Raw genomic sequence first — 9,086 nt, 5'->3', positions numbered from 1 at the left:
TTTCAAAAGCATATTTAAGTATGTTAAATATATATATATTTAATTTTTTTTTAAAGAGAGAATTAGTAACTACAAGTAAAAAAGAAAGTGCAGATAATGAAGGAAATTTACAGTTAGAAGAACAAGAGAAAGAGATATGTAATTTAAAAGAAGAATTGAAAAAAACTAAAGATGGTAAGTTAATAGGTTTTCATAAACATTTATTATAAGATGACAATAAAATAGTTGACTTATTATTATTGCAATTAATATACTTTATATTGTAATCTACGAAATGCTTATTAAATTGTTAGAATTTGGTCAAGTTTTAATTTAAAAAAAATAAAAAAATAGTCTTGAATTGGATTAAGACTTTTGTGTAGATGAAAATACTTATTAAACTATGTCACCCTTTCCCTTTAGACTTGACAAAATTTTGAACTTCAGTTTTACATTGTTAATTATTGACTTAGTTTTTTCAATAAATGTTAGTTTATTTGATTTTTTTTTCTCAATTGATGGTGTCACATTTCTTAGTAATTATTTGTTTTTCAGAAAAATATGATTACTCAGCTGATCTTAAAAAAAAAATAAAACAGTAGCTACATACGCCTTTTAAGAAAATTTTCATATTTTATATACTGTGCTTATTAAGCACTAGCAACTCATCATAAGTAAAAAACAAATTTTGATTTAAATGTGATGCATCTTTTTTAACTTACTTCTCAAAAAATTTATCATAATTTGATATTTCAAGTATTCAACCTGAATGACTCAAATATTTAATAGTAAAAGTCTGGCCAGGAGCAAAAATTTCCCCATTCAGTACTATTATTATATTAGAAAATCATAAATAATATTTTTGCTGTCTTTAATATTTTCTTAGATATGATTTACATTATATATATATATATATATATATAAAGTATNAATTTATAGTAATTTATAACTATTATAAGAAAGCAGTGGTAGATTAAGGATTTTTGAAGTTGACTGACTAGTTGGATAATTGACAATGATCGCTATGGAAACATGACAGAATCAGTCTGATTAGTCTGACAGGTTAAAGAGTGAACACATTTTTAAGGCTGCTTTACAAGATGTAACTGTTACAAACATTTTGTCACACCCAAAAATACATTTATATTTGTCAGCAATTTCAGATGTTTACATGATGCACTGGAAAACAACTTTAAAATTGTTCTGACTTGTGAGCATGCACAAGGACATGCTCACATGTGCATTCATTTCTCTCAAGAGTGGTAAGAACTTGATCCAACATGGATCATATTCTTACCATCCTTGTAATTCAGAGTTTTATCTTTGATTTGTTTGACAATGCAACAAGGAGCAAAAAATCTGATACATTAGATTTTCAGTGACACCATTGCAACTTGAACCAAGTGTGCCAATAAGTCACAAGTTTGTTCAAATGAGGCAAATCCATGTATGTTGCTGTTTCAAGCAGCAAACTGTCAACAGTAGTCATATTGTGTAAACCAGCCCTTACATATACCCAGTTTTTAAGCAATATTGTTACTGGAGTTCTTGGAAAAGTGGAAAGGGATGAGACTCCCAATGACTTGCATGTTTCATGTGGAGCACTAGACATGTTAGAAAAGATTAATCTAATGGATTGTAAAATTAGGCATTCCTTATAGAATAAATGTAGCTGACTTTTGGGTCTTTCTAAGCAGAAAACATATGAAACACAGTAAAGTATGCTTGCAGGGATTGGCAGATTAGGCAGGGAGGCAAAGCAAAAGTGATTTACTCTTTTACTGAAATGTAACTTGTTTTTATTTTAGTGAAAAATGTGATATAGCTAGGGCCTAGAGTTTACCAAATTGGGGGCACCTGCACCAGTGTACAATCTGCATATGCATTGTAAGAAAGTAACAATAATTAAATGCTTGCATGCTTCACATAGTTTAAAATGTTTTCTACAACAGTATCTATTTATGCGTATAATTTCACTTTCTTTTTTCTTTTCGTAAAAGGTAAAAATTACTTTCAATGTAAGATATACTGTATATAAATTTCATTTGTTAAAAAATTTTTTGACCTTGTAATTGCTTATAATTTGATTGTGTAACATGATACTTCAGTACTTTAGTTATAATTTTTATAATTAATTTAGTATTCCTCTTTAATATTAATAAAAAAAGTAAAGAATCTATGATTTTTCTTAAACAATATAAATTTTAATAATAATAAAATTTAAAAAAAATTAGTAGATAAAAACATGGAATATAAAAATACAGAGAAGGTAGAATTATATTGGTCATGTGAGACGATAAAATGATATAAAATGAAAAAAAAAAATTAAGAGTAGCATGCCAAAAATAATAAATTAATTTTTATTAATTAACATAAATTAAAATAATTAATTTCTGCCAAAACATCATTTTTATTTTTTGGCAGAAATATTTTGATTTCTTGACAGTTTTTTATCTAACTAGAAACTTTCCAAGAAACTAGATTACAATATTATTATTCTGTTTTGTCAAATTTCTACAGTATTAAATTCAGCTTTTTATGAACTGATTTTGATATATAGACATTTGATATAAAAAAAATGTATATGCAGATGGATAAACAGGCATAGCATCATTACTAATAATGATAAATATCAACTATTAATCCGATCAAATCAGTTCGGTAGACTATCATATACAGCTGTATATGATAGTCTACCGAACTGATTTGATCGGATTAAAGAGAGAAATTCGCAACGAAATAGCAGCTACCATAAGTGATATTTTGAAAAAATCAACTATTAAAACAAAAGCTATTTGACAAATGATTTTGCATAAAATATCCTTCTATTACTGTAAGGAATGTGTTTGATCTGGTCCTCATAATTTTGTGTTATTCATATCAAAGCATTTTCATTTCCTACCAATGCTAATAAGGCTCCCTTGTAATGGACAAAATTGAGCAAGTCATTGTTTTCTAATTCAGCATAAGACTTATAATTGTTACAATTTAGGTTTGCTTATATTGATGTGTAATTTTATGAAATATTCTTATTTTGAGTTATTCTTAATGAAATTCTGGGTTATAAAATTGCATATTATAAGTATTTAAATGCAGTTATATAACTGAATTTAAATACTTTTATATTGGCAAAATAACTTTTCCATTAATGTAATTGTCAGAATATGGATATGATGAAGGGTGGTGTCGAGGTAAGACAAAGAATGAGAGGACTAAAAAGAAATGTATGTTAGAGCACAACACACATTTAAGACCAACTAAAGTCAAAACCCAAGTACCACTTCTCTTGACAGAGTTTACATAACTCAACTCACGCCTCACATAGCAGAGGAGAGGGCATAACGATTACAAGGACAAAGGTCACATTCACAACTTCCTAACAGTAATAAATATTAAACCAATGAATTTGTTTTCTATTGGTATTTTTTTTTTTTTGTAAAACATTATTAAGCATATGAAAATTTGAAATTTATTATCACAATATTCAAAATATGCAAATTAAGCACAATATACAGTCGACCCCCCTATAATTACGGTCCCTATAGTTACGATTCCTATAAAACTACGAAAAAATTGCTACCGGTATTCGTAAAAAATAGTAAAAGTTCCCTATAAACACCTCAAACGTCATCGGGAAGCCAAACTACTTTCCCGCCGTCCGTAGCGCCACGCTACGGAGAGATTTCTATCGTCTGGACAGTATTATATAAATTATATATAAATTAGGTACTGTACATATAATTATATATTAATTATATATAAATTAGGTACTGTATATATAATTATATATTAACTTATTGTAACTTTGTTATAATTAAATATATAATTTCCGCCGTCTAGCGTGGCGCCACGCTACGGAGATTTTTACGCTAACTATCGTCTGTCAGTATGTAAATTAGGTACCGTAAGTCTAATACAGTACTGTAATTTTATACATTTCTTGTGAAAGAAACATTTCTTATTCAACGGCGATTAAAATTATTTATATTAATGATGTCTCCGAAGTTCTACGAAGTTTTCACAGAAAAATAAGTTGTTAGAAATCGGCCGCTCTTTGCTGAGCTGTTCCGCGACGAAAACAATGTTGAGCAATGGCAATGTCGAATGGTGACACTCGGTAAGTAATCCTACAATTTTTTGTTTATAGCGTAGTTTATACGGATTATTCCCAAAAAATATATACGTATTTTGGAAATGTTGAGTCGGATTAGTCTAGAATCGATTAATTTTATGGAAGAAAATCTTTCAAACAGCCGTAGTCCGTAAACTTGATACGTGTCGGGTTGTGATTGGAAGGATTCGTAAGAAAGCGGATTCCTAGAGAATGGAACGTATCTCTATCTTATAGGGGGGTCGACTGTATTCCTTTAATATTTTAAAATTTGACTCTGAAAATTGATAGAAGTGAATAAAGTTGAAAAATTGATATTATTACCTGTAGATGTGTTATTAGCACAAAATAATTTAATAAATAATTTTTTGTTATTTTTAGAACTGAATTTAGCAAAAATAGATTTAGATGCAATTAGAGAGCAATCCAAAGGACTTTCTCGAGAATATGATCGTTTACTAGAAGAATATAATGAAACACAGGTAAAAATAGTTAAAACTTTGTTAATGTTAAATGCAAATACATAGAATCATTTTTAAAAAATTCATACATTTTGTAGATTTCATAATTAACTTAAATTGATTTTTTTTAAATATTCTATGGTTAAAACATTGATAAAACTATTTCTTTTTAATACTTAAATCTTTGTTGTCTTCTAAACATGAATGCAGAACCAATGCATGACCTGATGCAATGATTTTTAGTTTTTACAATGATATGCACTCCAAGTGACTGAAGCACACTATTTCAGTAATAAACTTCTATAAAAATACACATTGATGCTATTATAAATGTTTACTATTTACATTTAGTAAATCACTTCTGACAAATATGTCAGAATGACTTACAAAATGTATGTCTTGATAATATTTCAAAATATAAATAAATGATCTGTAATAAAATTATCGAAAGTACAGGTATTCCTCATATAACACAGTAGATATGTTCTGAAAAAGTGCTATACAAAACAAAGGACCAATGCAAAACATAGGGTTATGTTCCAGAAGTTAACAAAAAGTATATTATTATTTTTTGCTAATAAGAGAAATATGTTTATTAAAGCAATCAATATATTATTTCCAATCAATAATTAATTAACAATCACAATACTAATACACAATACAATACTTTTAATTAAATTTTAATTTAAATGAGGTTGTTTTCTTTTTTCAATGTATTGCCATCTTCTGAGCTTTATTGGTGATCTTGATCAGAAGTATCAGCAACCTCTTCATTTTTTTTATTTTTATTATAATTTTCTATGGATGACAAAATAAAAATGTTATCAGTTGAAAATTTGTTCTTGTAGGTCACATTTGTTCAGTCGAGTACAGAGCAATATTTCAAATTTGAAAAAAAAAAAAAAAAATTCAAATTTGAATTTTTCCAGTTTGGAACAGTTTGAGTATGGAGATACCACTGTATTTCATTCATCATTTTTACAAATGATTATGTACTGTACCTGCAGTTAAAAAAAAAAACTTTAAATTTACTAAATACAAAGACTGTCATTGTGTTTTGTTTTTATAGATTAAAGGCTAAAGTCTGAAAGCAACAATAATGACACCTGGTTAATAGGAAAGCAAGGACAAGGGGAAAAAAATTCTACTATCAGTTTTCATTAAAACTAAACCTGACATAAGGCACAAAACAAAGTTGAAAATTTCAATATTCTAAAATCCATGAGCAAATTTTGGACAAACCACATGCTTACTTAAATAAAAAATGATCAGATAACAGAGTTTACACTTAAAATTGTGAAATTTTGTACAGAGGATTTCCAAAACTGTGTTAGAGCAAATCCAGAAGTCATGTTATACGAGGGATACCTGTATATCACTAAATAGTTCTATTATATATTAGATAAAAGTAATATCTTCTTTCTAGAAAGAATTAGTTTTGAGAATTGTTAATGTCTGCCATTCAATATAAGGTTTTACCATATGATTATAAACTTAAGAGGTCTTATGAGATTTATTAATGTCATTTTTATCAGATAATAATAATAAAATATATTTTATAATTTAAAAATTCCTGGACTAGCAGGAGAATCTTTGGCTATAATAATTAACTTTAAGATCTTATTTCATTATAAAATAATTTTTTAAATCAATTTTCAGAGTCAATTGGAGCAGTTAACTGGAATAAAAGAAGATAAAAAAGAAAACTGAGTTTGCAACAAAGAAATTTAAAATTTTTCTCCAAAGTGCTTGGAAAGTAATAGTGCTAGAATTTCTCTGTTTATGAATATTTACAAAAAATATTGTAAAATATTTTTTATAATCTCTTATCTAAAAATTGAAATAATTTGTTAAAAATTGTGAGATATTTATTTTTAGTTGTACTTTATCAGAATCTGGTAAAATTTTGTTTATTGTTTAAATTGTCATTTTAAATCTGCTCTTTATTTACTTGTTATTAAGGCGGTTAGTTGTCATGTCATTTGAATGTTGTTTCTTTAATTTGGTTTTACAAAGACATGAAGAATTTTATTTATTATAAGTTGAATGGAATGAAACTTGTTTAATATACAGGTAGCCCTTGGTTTACGCCGATTCACAATAATGCTGCTGCACAATTTGCTGTTTCACTGTGTAATTCCCTGATTTTTCCTATGCTAGATTTGACTAGGTTTTGTCCAGATTTGACCAATTTTAGCAAGACACGTGTCCACTACAACAACACGTGTCATGGTAGAATTGTGGCTCGTTGGGATTGGTCAGATCTAGATCAATAGAAAATGTTCCACAAACCATTTGATTTGAATGAGCTGCAGACCCAACATAGAGCTACAGAAGAACAATGAAGAAGAAACACCAAGAGTTATGAAAACCGCCAATCTAAAGCGTATCCTTTCAACTATGGAAAGTTTGACAGATGAACTTTGTGAGTTAGGCAATGATTGGGAGCATCATCACATCCATTTGACCATATTCTGAAATTCTTAATGAAATAAAACAAAAATGTAAACAATTAAAGATGGATACTTTTTTCCGAAAAATGTAAGTGATCCGAAACTAAAATTTTTTAATAAAAATATTTCACTTTATTTTATGATAAAATACATTTTAAAAATTAAATTTATATGTATTTTGTATTATATTGTATTAATAAACAAAATTATTTGCTTATTTTTCACTTAAGTAGAACCTAACCCTATACCTCACTGTAAATATGGGTTCATTTTACGCTGATTCAATTTGTGCCGGCTTTTGTAGGAATGGAAGTGCGGCATAAACTGAGGGCTATCTATATATATTTTGAAACAGGTCTATATCTAATTAATCCTTTGGCAATTACAGCTGATCTCAGATACATTCAGAATAATTTTTTAAATATCTGTTTTGAAATGACATAAAATTTAACAATTTTCAGTAGCTACTCTTAAGGGACTGGCAAAATTGATTAGCTAGCATTGCTTCATTAGTTACTTTTTGTTAGACAAACTGCCTGTCTTTCTCAACACTAATGATACTGCAACCTATTAGTTTATTATTTTTTTATTTTTTGTTTTCTGTCTGAAAATGGAGAATATTGCATATTGAACTGACATTGAGATGGACAATGAATAATTGCAGCTGATGTTACTTGAGTCAGATGATTGAATATAAAAATGATAAGAGTGGAAGAATGCAGACAATTCTGATTTTGAACAAGTTATCATTAGCATTAAAACTTGGTTAATTCAAATTATCCAAAATTCAAAGTAAGTATACTGTATCTGTATTATCCCAGTTTCTTGTTAAGCTTAACACCTGAGCAAATAGTGAAAATCGAATGCAAATTTTGAGCAACCAGTCATTTACAAGCAAGAGGGAAACATTGTCTGTTATGTTTTGTTTTTAACCACTGTTGTATATTTGTTACAAAAATGAAAGATGTTGGGTATGAGAAATTTTAAAAGGTGTGAATTGAAGAATATGCTAATTTTGATGTCTATCTGTTGTGTGATGATTTTGTAACCATCTTAAAAACCATTAGAAATACCTGACAACAAATGACAATGCAAGGGTCATACTACATAGTGCCATAATCACCACTTGGTGATATTTTTATTAAAGTGGTGATAAGAACCCTAATCTGCTTCAACATTCAGCATAAAATTAAATCACAAATAACACTTCAGGAAAAGCAGCATTTGTGCAATGGGAGGGCCGTGCATCTTGCACCTAGTGATTTGATGACATCGTGTGGTAAGTTCGTGCAGAAAAATAGAAAGTGATGTTGAGAACCAAAGGCAGTTTTGTGCAATGCCTCTCAGTGTTTCCAGATTGGGGATTTTTTATCAACTGACAGAAAATTTGGGGAATATTTTGGGGTGACTTTTTTCACTTTGATCCATTTTCAGTAGACTAAAACAAAAATTTTGACATGACAGAACTTGTAAAATACTGTTTAAACATTATGATCAAATGTGTTCAGAAATATTCATTAAAAAATTATTCAAGAATGATTCCTATTGTTAACAAGGAGAGGGCCATACGTTCGGGACTCTGATTCAAACAAAACTTGGTGAGTATGTAGCCTTAAGCACAAACATTTCTTTGTGCAAATAATAGGACCCACTTCTCAAGCATTTCTCAAAAGTGGGCCTCTGAAAATTTAGTGTTTAGCTTATGTCTTTGAAATATCCACTTGTCTATTACTGCTCAGACAAGTGCTAGGCACTGGAGCTAGACAATGAAACTTTAGAATTTTAGTTTAGTTTTGTAGTTTTTTTTTGTGTGTAACTCTATTAGTTTACTGCATAATCAGCATTATTATTACTATTAATATTCCTCATATTTAAAGTTTATAAAACAAGAATTTTTAAATTATGATATCATTTTCTTTTAGCAAAAACAAACCTCTGTAGATTTTTAATTAACTCTTTTACATTGTTAAATAAGACTTTTATTTCTTCACATATATTTTCACATAGTATGTCCTCACAAATGAATAAGTTTCAGATGTTACTGCACATGGACAAAAAAGACAAGTGATGTGAAAATAGGGT

At 28.3% G+C, this 9,086-nt stretch overlaps 1 long non-coding RNA gene across 1 annotated transcript; it reads left to right on the top strand.

Annotated features, from left to right (window-relative positions):
- The first annotated feature begins 33 nt into the window (after positions 1-33).
- Positions 34-7,140, top strand: LOC111617989. The gene is made up of 3 exons (XR_002755508.1): positions 34-174; positions 4,472-4,572; positions 6,211-7,140. It is a non-coding gene; the product is annotated as an uncharacterized LOC111617989 (long non-coding RNA).
- The last annotated feature ends 1,946 nt before the right edge of the window (positions 7,141-9,086 follow it).

The sequence above is a fragment of the Centruroides sculpturatus genome, unplaced genomic scaffold, assembly GCF_000671375.1.
Source record: "Centruroides sculpturatus isolate CEXI.00-Female unplaced genomic scaffold, Cexi_2.0 scaffold36, whole genome shotgun sequence".
NCBI lineage: Eukaryota > Metazoa > Arthropoda > Arachnida > Scorpiones > Buthidae > Centruroides > Centruroides sculpturatus.
Note: the sequence above shows the minus strand (reverse complement) of the source record. Positions and strands in the feature narration are given on the sequence as shown.